Source organism: Herpailurus yagouaroundi, unplaced genomic scaffold (genome assembly GCF_014898765.1).
Source record: "Herpailurus yagouaroundi ecotype Mexico unplaced genomic scaffold, PumYag 188, whole genome shotgun sequence".
Lineage (NCBI taxonomy): Eukaryota > Metazoa > Chordata > Mammalia > Carnivora > Felidae > Herpailurus > Herpailurus yagouaroundi.
This window is the reverse complement of record NW_024412419.1, coordinates 21,736,736-21,748,913: the sequence shown is the minus strand read 5'-3', so window position 1 is coordinate 21,748,913 and position 12,178 is coordinate 21,736,736.

Below are 12,178 nucleotides of genomic sequence, written 5' to 3'. Positions count from 1 at the left end.
CTTCATCCAGGTCACGATCTCGCGGTCCGTGGGTTCGAGCCCCGCGTCAGGCTCTGGGCTGATGGCTCAGAGCCTGGAGCCTGTTTCCGATTCTGTGTCTCCCTCTCTCTCTGACCCTCCCCCGTTCATGCTCTGTCTCTCTCTGTCCCACAAATAAATAAAAACGTTGAAAAAAAAATTTTTTTAAAGTGGGCGCTCGGCGGGACTGCACGATGGAGAGGACCGGGTGGTCGTTACAGTGAAATGTTCTGACGTACGGTACACAGTGGACGGACACTCGGGGCCAACTAAGTTCGCGTCTGTCCGCTCTGGGGGCTCGAACCTGGAGTTCATTCTCTCAGCTGCACTGAGCTAGGGTTTCTCCATCCGGAGCTCTCAGGTCCAGCTGCCTGTCCTATTTCTGGACACCTCCTTTCAGGACACGGTGAAGCCTTTGGAAATGTTTTATAACTCAATTCACATTTACTCACCTTTTTTTTCCTTCACGTTTTAAACACACGCATAATTGAACTAAATCAACAAATCTGAAAAAGGAGAGGGCGGATCATCAGGCCTTTCTTTGTACCACTTCCCTAAACCTCTCTCAAGCCTTTGCTGTAATCTGTTATTTTATGTCGTTGTAGTAATAATAGCTTAGATACGGTTTAGCAATTTGCCTCTTTTCACTTAATGCCACTTCAAAGGTGTTGCTGTTGATAAAAATGCACCATTGAGTCCTCCCCTCCCACCCCATCCCACGGTCCCTGGAGGGGGGGAGGGGAACCCCAATGGAATACTGCAGAAACCCCTCTCCTCCCAGCTTGGGAGAGGGGGGGAAGGCAAGGGAGCTCCCAGGCGAGCGGGCTGTACAGGCGCAGCCAGAGAGGTAGTTCACGCCTCTCTGCAAGTTATTTTCAACCAATATAGCGCTTCATTATTCCCGAGGGTGCTCCCCTCCTCTTCTCAGCAAAACCTACAGGGGCATCCCGCCTGCAGAGCCTGCCGAAGTGGGGTGTCCAGGACCACTTACCCTGCAGTCCTTTGCCGCGGGTTCGGGGCCTGGAGCAGGCCAGGCTGGCTTTGGGCGGGATGCATGCTGATGACTCACATTGCGTCTCTGCTTCTCCAGGGAGGAAGGTTTACTACTCTGCCCTCACACGTCCTGAGCGTATGCAAGGAGCCCCCAAATGAGCCTAGGGCCTACACCAAAGCATCCCCAATCCAGGGAGCTCAGGAATGACTTGCCCTCCCACTGCTCCAGCTTGGGGCACTGCCCTATGGATTCACAGGCTGGCCAGGTTCTGCAGGGACCCAGGGCTTTAGGCAAAATGGATTGAGCCTCAGGGAGGCGAAGCGAAGCCCCCAGCAGGCCAGCAACAGCAGGGTCGCCCGAGTACCATCTTCCCCGGAAGCTGTGCTTTTTGCCTAAGGGGAAGGGAGTCCTCTAGTGGCAGGAAATGTTTTCTGCAGCATTTTGTGGACCTCAAATTTGGAATCTTGTTTCTTTGCTTCCTGGGGCCTACCTCCCCTGGTAAGAGAAAGAGTGGCCATCTCTCTGCCTGGAGCATTGAAAAGTCACACACCTTAGACCTGGGGGTTGTAAATGTCCCCAGTACTTGAGTTTAGTTTTATTCATATACTTTTAATCTAGGCTATCTCTCCTGGGAAGTAGAAAGGACATAGGGCATGGAGTCAGACACCCCTAGGTTGGAATCGTTGCTCTACTTTTTGGATAATTGACTTTGGGAAAGTTACTTATGCCATCTGAGCCTTAGCTCCCCACAGAACGTGAGGATCATGGTATTTTTTTTTTTTAATTTTTAAAAAAATTTTGCTGTGATAATTACATAAGGAAACGCATGTAAAGGGCATAGCACACTGCCTGGCCTATAGCATGCACTCAACAAATGTAGCTATTATCATTAATTTATTCAACAACAAATGGTCACGGAACAGTGTGAGGGGAAACAAGAATATGACAAGATTTCCATTATAACAGCTACGAAAAGCAATATGCTGTGACTTTTATTGTAAAGCTCATACGACCAGCTTAGATGAAATAGAATAGGAATTCCCATGCAGGAGAAATCTGGTCTAAACAGATCATCAGGGAATGGAGGAGCTGGATTTGGATTTCACCTGGATATTTATTTGCTAGATGATTCTAAGCAAAGGTCTGGGATTCCAGGAGGAAGGAGTATAAATTTGTGGGTGGGGAAGCTGAGAAGTGTTTGGAAGGCACCTGAGGAACCCATCACGACTTGAAAGTCAAGTCTGTGAATGGGGATGGTGGGAAGAGAAAGAGGATAGTAAGGTAGGCTGGTGTTGGGGCCAGACTTCATGAAGCTCAGGGCTACTGGCTTTTATGAGTAAATGTGTTTGGGGTTCCAAATCACTGTAACGACAAGCTTCTGAATAAGGGGCAAGTGAAGGACTATCATATAAGAGGGGGAGAGGGGAAAGGCTAGTAGGTGTTTTGGAAACACATTGGATCCTTACAACTCCACATGTCTTACAGATGAGGAGGTCAGGTGATCTGCCCAGAAAGTCACCCTGCTGTAAATATCATCAGGGCTCCAAACCACATCTGCCTGATGCAGAGCAGAGCCCTTCTACACCAGCATGCTCTCCCCTACAAGTCTTTCAGAAGGCTGACTCTCCAGTGCAGGGACTGTGGCGACCATGAGTGACTCTCTAGGAATTATGTCCCTTCTTCTGCAGTTTCAACCTGTTCCTCCTGAAGGCATCCTCTGAGAAGGGGTGTTCTCCAGCATTCCTGAGTCGTGTATTAGATTTCTTCCTTGGTATTCTCTTTTCACCATTCTCCCCCCAAACCTCCCCCTAAGTCAATGACAACCCTAGCGTGGAGAACACATTGTGATGTCTTCTAAGTCATTAAAACAATTGTGAGCCAGGAGTCAAACTTCTATATTCAGGTCAGTGCCACGGAGCAGGAACCAAAAAAGGAGTCAAGAGGATGGACAAATGGACATTGGGGGAAAGACTGAACAGAGGAAGCCTCTAGAAGAATTAAGGCATAGAGCTAAGGGTGCCTGGCTGGCTGAGGCGGCAGGATGTGGGACTTTTCATCTCAGGGTTGGGGGTTTGAGCCTCATGTTGGGTATAGAGATTACTTAAAATCTTAAAAAAAAAAAAAAAAAAGCATAGAGCTAATCAGATACACAAACAAGGGCGGTGGGGAATGAGAGTAAGAGTTTCAGGTCCCCGTGTGCTGTGGTCACCCAGCCAACGCTGAGACACAGGGGAGGGGACCCAGGGAGGCTGGGGTGGCTGTGCTGGAGCTGAAAACATCAAAGTAAATTCCAGTGGCTTATCACTGCTCTTGAAATGCTGATGAGCTCTCCAAAAATTTAAATCATTTCTTTTGGCCTAGGAATCCTTTTTTTTTTTCTGCTTTTATTTTTAAGTCTGAAAGTTTAATTTTATTTATTTATTATTTAAGTTTATTTACTTATTTTGAGAAAGAGAGAATAATCTGTGTGCAAGAGAGAGGGGGAGGGGCAGAGAGAATTCCAAGCAGCTCCCCTGAGACTCTGGGGCCTGATCTCACGAATTGGGAGACCGTGACCTGAGCCTAGATCAAGAGTCAGATGGTTAACTGACTGGGCTACTCAGGGGGCCCCTCAAAGTGTAATTTTAAAATAAAAGTTTGTCTTCTCTTGGAACTAGAATGGCCACAAACCAACCTGAAGAATCGCTGGATGACTCCAGCTGCTCTAGCCCCTTGGCAGAAATCTACAATTTGAAATTTGCATTTCTTTCACACACACACACACACACACACACACGCACGCGCACGCACGCACGCACGCACACACACACACACACACACACATTCTCCAAGTTAACGGAACCTATAAACTGCATAGTCTCACAATGTCAACATTTTATAGATAAGGATAAGGAGGTTTTGTTTTAAGACATTTTTCTCCCTTAACAAATACACTTCATCTGGGCATTAGCAAGAATAATAGTGACAGCAAGAAACACAACTTAAATATATACAACCACCTTCAGAGAACAAAACAGTTACTCTAAGAGCCACATCTTTAATCATCTTTTTGTTCCCCACCTGTCACACTCCACAGCACAATGCTTTATTAAACCAGCACAATGAGTGGTCCGGGAAGCTGAGAATATTGGAAAGAGTCCCCTTACCCTGCCACCAAGTTGGGTTTTCATTTATAAGAGGAGTCTAAAGAAAACAACACTAAAAAATCCCATTACTGACTTCACTTGAATTTTCCTGATATTATTTTAAAAGGCTTTCTTTAAAAAAAAAAAGTTTATTTATTTTGAGAAAGAAAGCAGGAGGGGCAGAGAGAGGGAGACACAGGGTTCGATTTCATGAACTTGAGACCAAGACCTGAGCTGAAATCAAGAGTCAGGTGCTTAACTGAGCCACCTAGGAGCCCCTGAAGCCAGCCCTTGTTCAGCTAATTTGTCCTCTTCAGTTGCATTTAATCAGAACTTATCTCAACAAGAATTAAAGCGAATATTTATTGAGCATTTCCTGCATTTCCTGAATACTCTAAATTAAAAAAAAATTTTTTTTACATTTATTTATTTTTGAGGGATGGAGACAGAGCACAAGTGGGGGAGGGGCAGAGAGAGAAGGAGACACAGAATCCGAAGCAGGCTCCAGGCTCTGAGCTGTCAGCAGAGAGCCCGACGCCAGGCTCAAACCCGCAAACTGTGAGATCATGACCTGAGCCAAAGTTGGACGCTCGACCGACTGAGCCACCCAGGCGCCCCAATTTCCTGCATACTTTATTCATAGGATTCATTTAATCCTCACAGCAGACTTGTGAGAAAGGTATGACACCCACTTTATGAAAGGGGGAAACAGGATCTCAAAGGCAAGTAACGTGCCAAGGTCAAACAGTTCAAAGGGGCAGAGAGAGATCAAAACCTAGGTCTGACTCCAGGATCCATATTTGTTCATTTAGACCACACTGTGTGTTATTCGCAAATCTAGTTTTTTTGGGGGGATTCATACTGTAATTTTCAGAGTGGTGGCCATCCCATCCACCTTGGCGAGTCTGTTGACTTTGATTAGCTTGCCTCCTGACTTGCACAATGAGAAGTCCCATGTGGGTGTTCAAAGTTATAGTATCTCAGAGCACTTGGAATTGTCCTACATGCTTGCATATTCTGGGTTTTTTTTTTTTTTTTCATTTTTTTCTGTTTGTAGTTCGAGAAATTTCTATTGACATATTTTCAAGCGCACTGATTTTTCCTCAGCTGTGTTCAGTCTACTGATGAGCCCATCAAAGTTATTCTTCATTTGTGTTAGTGTTTCTTCCTTCTTTTTTATTTTTATTTTTTTGATTCTTTGTTAGAGTTTCCATCTTTCTGCTTGAAGTCCCCATCTATTCTTGCATGTTGTCTACTTTTTCCATCAGAGTCTTAACATAATAATCATTGTTATTTTAAATTCCCTATCTCATCATTCCAAGTCTATGTCATAGCTGACGGTGGTTCTGATGCTTGCTTTGTCTCCTCAGATGGTGTTCTTTTGTGCTTTTTTTAAAATCAAGTTTTATTTATTTAAGTAATCTTGACATCGAATGTGGGGCTCAAACTCATGACCCTAAAATCAAGAGTTGCATGCTCCACCAACTGAGCCAGCCAGGCGCCTCTCTTTCGTGCTTTTTTCTTTAATGTTTATTTATTTATTTTGAGAGAGAGAGAGAGAGAGAACGCATACATGAGCAGAGGAGGGACAGAGAGAGAGAGAGAGAGGGAGAGAGAGAATCCCAAGCAGGCTCCTCAAGACTCGAACACACACACTGTGAGATCATGACCTGAGTCGAAATCAAGAGTCAGATGCTTAACCAATGGAGCCACCCAAGTGCCCCTCTTTCATGCTTTTTTTAACATGCCTTGTAAGTTTTTGTTGAAAGCTAGACATGACAAACTGGGTAAGAGAAACTGAGGTAAGTAGGTTTTTAGTGTAATGCTTTGTGTTATTCTAGGCAGGAGCTGGGCTGTGTTTAAGAATTGCTGTGGCTCTGAGTGCCACAGGCTTGTTTCCTCTAATTTCCTTGTTTTTTATTCCTCTGTAATTTTGGGGTTTCCCTAAGAACTCCTTCTTAGATAGACTCTGTGATATGCAGCTTTCCCAGTTAATCCACTGTTAGTATCCTGAAGCCTGTTGATGTAGTGGAAAGATGTTGGAAAGAGAAGTGTTTCATAATCTTATGATTAAATCTCATTGTTTTTAGCAGGCCTGAGCCCCTGGGCTCTGACCTTCAGAAGCATTTCTCAGCCTTTTTTCTCCCTTCTCTTACATGAGACAGGGAGGCTAGACATGGTCATAGCTGGCTAATTGTTCTTCCTTCAGGTAAGAGAAGGTTCTGGTAAGGTTTCCCTTGGAGGTCCCTATTAGGGAGAACCTTCTGGGTTTATTTCAAAATGGTTACCATGCCAGAAACATTAAGGGGATCTTCTCTACTCTTTATCATGAGAAACTGGTGGGGTTCTTGGAGGTAAAACCCATGAAAGTGTGAGGGCCCCTCTACGACTGGGCTCTGCTACAGGCTGAATGTTTGTGTTTCCCCCAAATTCATATATTGAAATCGTAATGCCCAATATGATGGTATTAGGAAGTATGGCCTTTGGGCGATGATTAGGTCATAAGGTCAGAGCTTTCATGAATGAGATTAATGTCTTATAAAAGGGGCCCAGGAGAGCTGGAAGAGGGTCCTTACCAGACCATGTGCCCTATTGACACACTGATCTTGGACTTTCAATCTCCAGAACTGTGAGAAATAGAAGTGTTTAGATTTAATCAAATTAAGATGAAGTCATTAGGGTGGGCCTTAATCCAATACGACTGCTGTTCTCATAAGAAGGGAGAAATTTACGGGTACCTGGGTGACTCAGTCGGTTAAGTGCCTGACTTTGGCTCAGATCATGATCACGTGGTTTGTGAGTTCGAACCCCTCATCAGGCTTTCTGCTGTCAGTGCAGAGCATGCTTCAGATCCTCTGTTTCCTTCTCTGCCCTCCCCAGCTAGTGCTCATGATCTTTCTCTTTCTCCCTCAAAAGTAAATAAACATTAAAAAAAAAAAGAAGGGAGAAATTTAGACACAGATACACAGGGAAAATGCCATGTAACAATGGAGGCTGAGTGATGTCTACAAGCCAAGGACCACCAAAGATTGCCAGGAACCACAAGTAGCTGGAAGAGGCAAGGAAGGATTCTTTCCTAGCCCCTTTGGAGAGAGCATAGCCCTGTAGACAACTTGATCCTGGACTGCTAGTTTCCCAAGCTGGGAAAATATACATTTCCATTGTTCTATAATACCCATTTAGGGTTGTGGTACTCAACCCTAGGAAATTAATAGAGTTCCCTTTCTATGGAAGGCCAGGCTTGGACCTTTCTGGGCTCACCCAATTCTATCATGTCTGTGCCTTTCATCTTTGATCATTCTGTAACTCTCTAGAATAAAATGTAATGTAAAGAATTGATGGTAGTTGTAAACGATTCCTGTTTACAGACATGTAAATACATTTTCTCCAGTAAAGATGCAATCAATTTCATCCAGTGAAAGAGAACAGTCTTGCCTCTATTATTAGCAAATTCATATCAGCAACCTGTCTATAGATGTCTTTGTTATTTGGATTCTCCTTGTTAATAATTGTTATAGCTTGCCGATTCTCTCAGTAATAAGTGAGTTAAAAAAAATTTGAACATATCTTCATTTTATATTTGTTTGTGGCATGATTTTACCTCTTTTTTTAATCATATTTTCATTACTTAGATTATTTTTGTTTTTAAATTTTATTTATTTTAAATATTTTGTTTTAATATTTATTTATTTAAATTAATTAATTAACTAATTAGTTTTAAAGACCCAATGTGGGCCTTAAACTTACAACCCCAAGATCAAGAGTCTCATGCTTTGCCAACTGAGCCAGTCAGGCATCCCTGATTTTACCTTTCTGAAAAAGATATCAGTAAGCACAGAATGTGAAGGGGGACTGTTTTGAAATGTCTACTGAGGGATATTTCTACATATTTCCTTGGTTCTTTCTCCATTCAGTCAGCTAGGGGACTCAACATTCACTGCTTCAGGAAAAGCAGAAAGCATAAAAAAGGAGTTAATTCCTGCCTTTAGTGTTTCCAAAGCCTAGCCCTCAGGCTAGGAAGGAACTGAGGCATCATCAATAGATTTTGAAGAATATAGGAGTATGAGTAAGTCTTTTTTTTTTAATTTTTTTAAAGTTTATTTATTTTTGAGAGAGAGAGAGAGAGAGAGAGAGCAGAAGAGGGGCAGAGAGAGAGGGAGACACAGAATCCGAAGCAGGCTCCAGGCTCTGAGCTGTCAGCACAGAGCCCGACGTGGGGCTCAAGCTCACGAACTGTGAGATTATGACCTGAGCTGAAGTCAGATGCTTAACTGACTGAGCCACCCAGGAGCCCCAGAAGTCTGAGTAAGTCTTATTCATGCTCTGGAGGTTGGATTAATATTTCCAGACTTGGGCTGAGTAGAGCAACAGAGAAGGTGACAAGGGCTGAGCACAGCCTCTGTGGACGCCAAAGAGAGGGTGTCTATTCCCTCTACCCGGTGCCACTGGGGGGGATGGGAGATTGTCCAAATGACATGGAGAATCTAGAGCAGAGGGTGTTTGCTGTTACTCTGTGTAAGCCTCCAGAATTTAAACACACTCCACAGGAGAGGAGCCATAAATTCTCTGAGATTAATTTACTGTTGCTTCTCTCACCCCCACCGAATGGGCACTTGTGATAAGAATCAAGTTCAGCTAGGAAACTAAAGTTTGTAGATTTAGATTCAGCCCCCTCACCATAGTATCCCACTTCTTCTATTCAGGCATCATCATTTATTTTACCCATTTCCTAATCTGCTGCACATGTGTCAATCTTTTTGGTCTCTCAGCATCCAAATTCCCTTCCAGCATGAGGAGAAACAGAGCCAGACTACCTCTATAGAAACCAAAAGTCCCAAACTGGCTCCCAGGCTCCCTTGCCAGTGGGGCACAAGCATGGGCTCCAGATTCTGCCCATCAGGCACATCCACCCCATGTTTGAACTAGGAACTGGTGGCATAAAAGCAGAGAGGCCCTGGAGGAACTCTTCAGCAAGACGGCACATTGCTTGGGCAGCCCACAGCAGTGGAGCTGGTGGTAATGACTAGAGCTTGGCACCGCTCTGGTTGGAAATGTAGTGGTAAGCCCACCGTGCCAGTTCTGCCCATGACCCAGGTACCCACTGATGCCGTTTGAAGCGTTGGGATTCGGAGCCAATGGCCAAGAAAGAATTCTTGAGCAGCCTTCAGTGCAAAAAGGTGGTTTACCAAAGCATGGGAACAGGACCCATGGGCGGAAAGAGCTGCACTTGGGTTGTGAATGGTGACTGATTATATAGCTTCAAGATGGGAGGGGGTTAGGGAGTTAGGGGGTTAGAAATTCCTTAGTTCCTAAGGAATTTTGGAAGCAAGGTATCCAGGACCTTGAGGGGGTTAGTTATTGTTAGGAAAAGGTCACTTATCACTGTCTAGTAAAACCGTAGTCATGAGACCCTTCAGCTGTATATGTATATCTAAGCATATGGGCCATATGCTTAGAGTATGGTTGCCAATGTATATCTTGGGGGGGTAGAGATAAAGAGTTTCCAAAGGGATTTTTATTTTTTATTTTATTTTTTAATTAAAAAAAAATTTTTTTTTCAACATTTATTTATTTTTGGGACAGAGAGAGACAGAGCATGACCGGGGGAGGGGCAGAGAGAGAGGGAGACACAGAATCAGAAATAGGCTCCAGGCTCCGAGCCATCAGCCCAGAGCCTGACGCGGGGCTCGAACTCACGGACTGCGAGATCGTGACCTGGCTGAAGTCGGACGCTTAACCGACTGCGCCACCCAGGCGCCCTTTTAATATTTTTTTTAACGTTTATTTATTTTTGAGACAGAGAGAGACAGCATGAACGGGGGAGGGGCAGAGAAAGAGGGAGACACACAGAATCGGAAGCAGGCTCCAGGCTCTGAGCCATCAGCCCAGAGCCCGACGCGGGGCTTGAATTCACGGACCGCGAGATCATGACCTGAGCTGAAGTCGGACGCTTAACCGACTGAGCCACCCAGGAGCCCCTCCAAAGGGATTTTTATATGTTAAAGTAGACTTACAGGATCCTGAGGGGTCAGGAGAATGTTAAGCTAGGATTCCTTTTTGTTTGTCCTTAGCAAAGTGTCATCATCGAGGCAGCTGAGCCCCTAGAGGAAGGTCACTTTGGCTGTCTCAAGGATGTGTCAACGGGCTGTAGGCAGTAAGGAAATTTAATTTTTCATTTGCCTTTGCTTTCCCACATCATCCACCTCTCCCGGCTACATACCTAGAGCTATGTGATATCCTTTTAATAAATCCCTTTTCCACCCAGATCAGCCAGAAATGGTTTCTTTTGCTTGCAATTAGGAACTCTACCTATAGACTAGACTATTTTTGGACCAGGTTGTTGCATTTTTTTACTATTATAAACAGCCCAGAACAAACATTTGTGAACAGCTATCTTGGTATCCTTGTCTAATTGTTTCCATTTTTAAAAAATGTTTATTTATTTTTGAGAGAGAGAGAGAGACAGAGAGAGAGAGACAGAGCATGAGCAGGGGAGGGGCAGAGAGAGAGAGGGAGACACAGAATCCGAAGCAGGCTCCAGGCTCTGAGCTGTCAGCACAGAGCCCAACGTGGGGCTCAAACCCACAAACTGTGAGATCATGACCTGAGCCGAAGTTGGATGCTTAACTGACTGAGCCACCCAGGCGCCCCTGTTGTCTAATTTCATTAAGGAAAAGCAAATGGCAGGATTGTTGGGGATTCATACTTCTAAGAGTTTTTGTTTTAGCTTTATTATTTTTTTTAAGAATGGCTTTCCAGCCCTTTTCCCCCCTAAGTTTATTTATTCATCTTGAGAGACAGAGAGAGAGAGAGAGAGAGAGAGAGAGAGACCCAAGCAGACTCTGCACTGACAGCACCGAGCCTTACTTGGGAAATTCTCTCTCCCTCTCTGCCCCTCCCTCGTGCGTGCTCTCTCCCTCTCTCTCTCTCTCAAAATAAACTTAAAAAAAAAAAAAAAATAAAGTTTTTTTTTTTTTTAAGAGTTTTGATAAGGGGGTGCCTGGGTGGCTCAGTGAGTTAAGCACTCAACTCTTGATTTCAGCTCAGGTCATGATCTTGCAGTTTGTGAGTTCAAGCCCGGCATCAGGCTCTGCTCTGACAGTGCAGAGTCTGCTTGGGATTCTCTCTCTCTCCCTCTCTCTGCCCCTGGCCCCTCTCAAAATAAATAAATGTAAACAAAATAATCAAGGTGTTTTCTGTCACATGCTCTCCCCTTGCTGATGGCTCCTGAGGAGCCATGTCTGCCCTTCCTGCACTGGGAGAAGTCTCTAAGGCTGAGGCATAGAGTGTAGAAGGGGGGCTAGGGGTGCGGCTGGGGTATATCTTGGTCTCCAGTAAAGACAGAGGCCACTACTTCCTGAGTGAGGTGCCAGGAAGTATGCTTTATACATATTACCCGGTTTAAGTTTAATCCTTTCAACAACTCGATTAAATTTTCAGATGAGAGAATTGAAGCTCAGAGAAGTTAAGTTACCAACTTACTGGTCATACAGCAAGTGGGTGGGGCAGGTAGGTTTCAGGCTGAGGTCTGCCTGACTTTGAATCCTGTGCCTCCCTGGAGAAGTCAGTTCAGGAAGGGGTTTAAGTTCTATAACACTGTCAGAGAGTTTGGATTTGGGAGAAGGTTAAAGTCTGAGCAGGTGTGAGGCCAACATTTTGCCTTTTTTTTTTTTTTTTTTTAACATTTATCTGGGGGGCCTGGGTGACTCAGTAGGTTAAGCAACTGACTTCAGCTCAGGTCATGATCTCACAGTTTGTGAGTTTGAGCCCCACATTGGGCTCTGTGCTGACAGCTCAGTGCCTGAAGCCTGCTTCAGATTCTGTGTCTCCCTCTCTCTGCCTCTACCCAGCTTGCACTCTGCCTCTCTCTCTCTCTCTCTCTCTCTCTCTAAGAATAAAAAAATTTTTTTTAATTAAAAAAAAATAAATGATGAGTCTTTTAAAAAAAAAAAAAAAAGATGTTTGTTTATTTATTTTTGACAGAGAGAGAATCCCAAGCAGACTCCACTTTCAGTGCAGAGCCCAATGTGGGACTCCATCC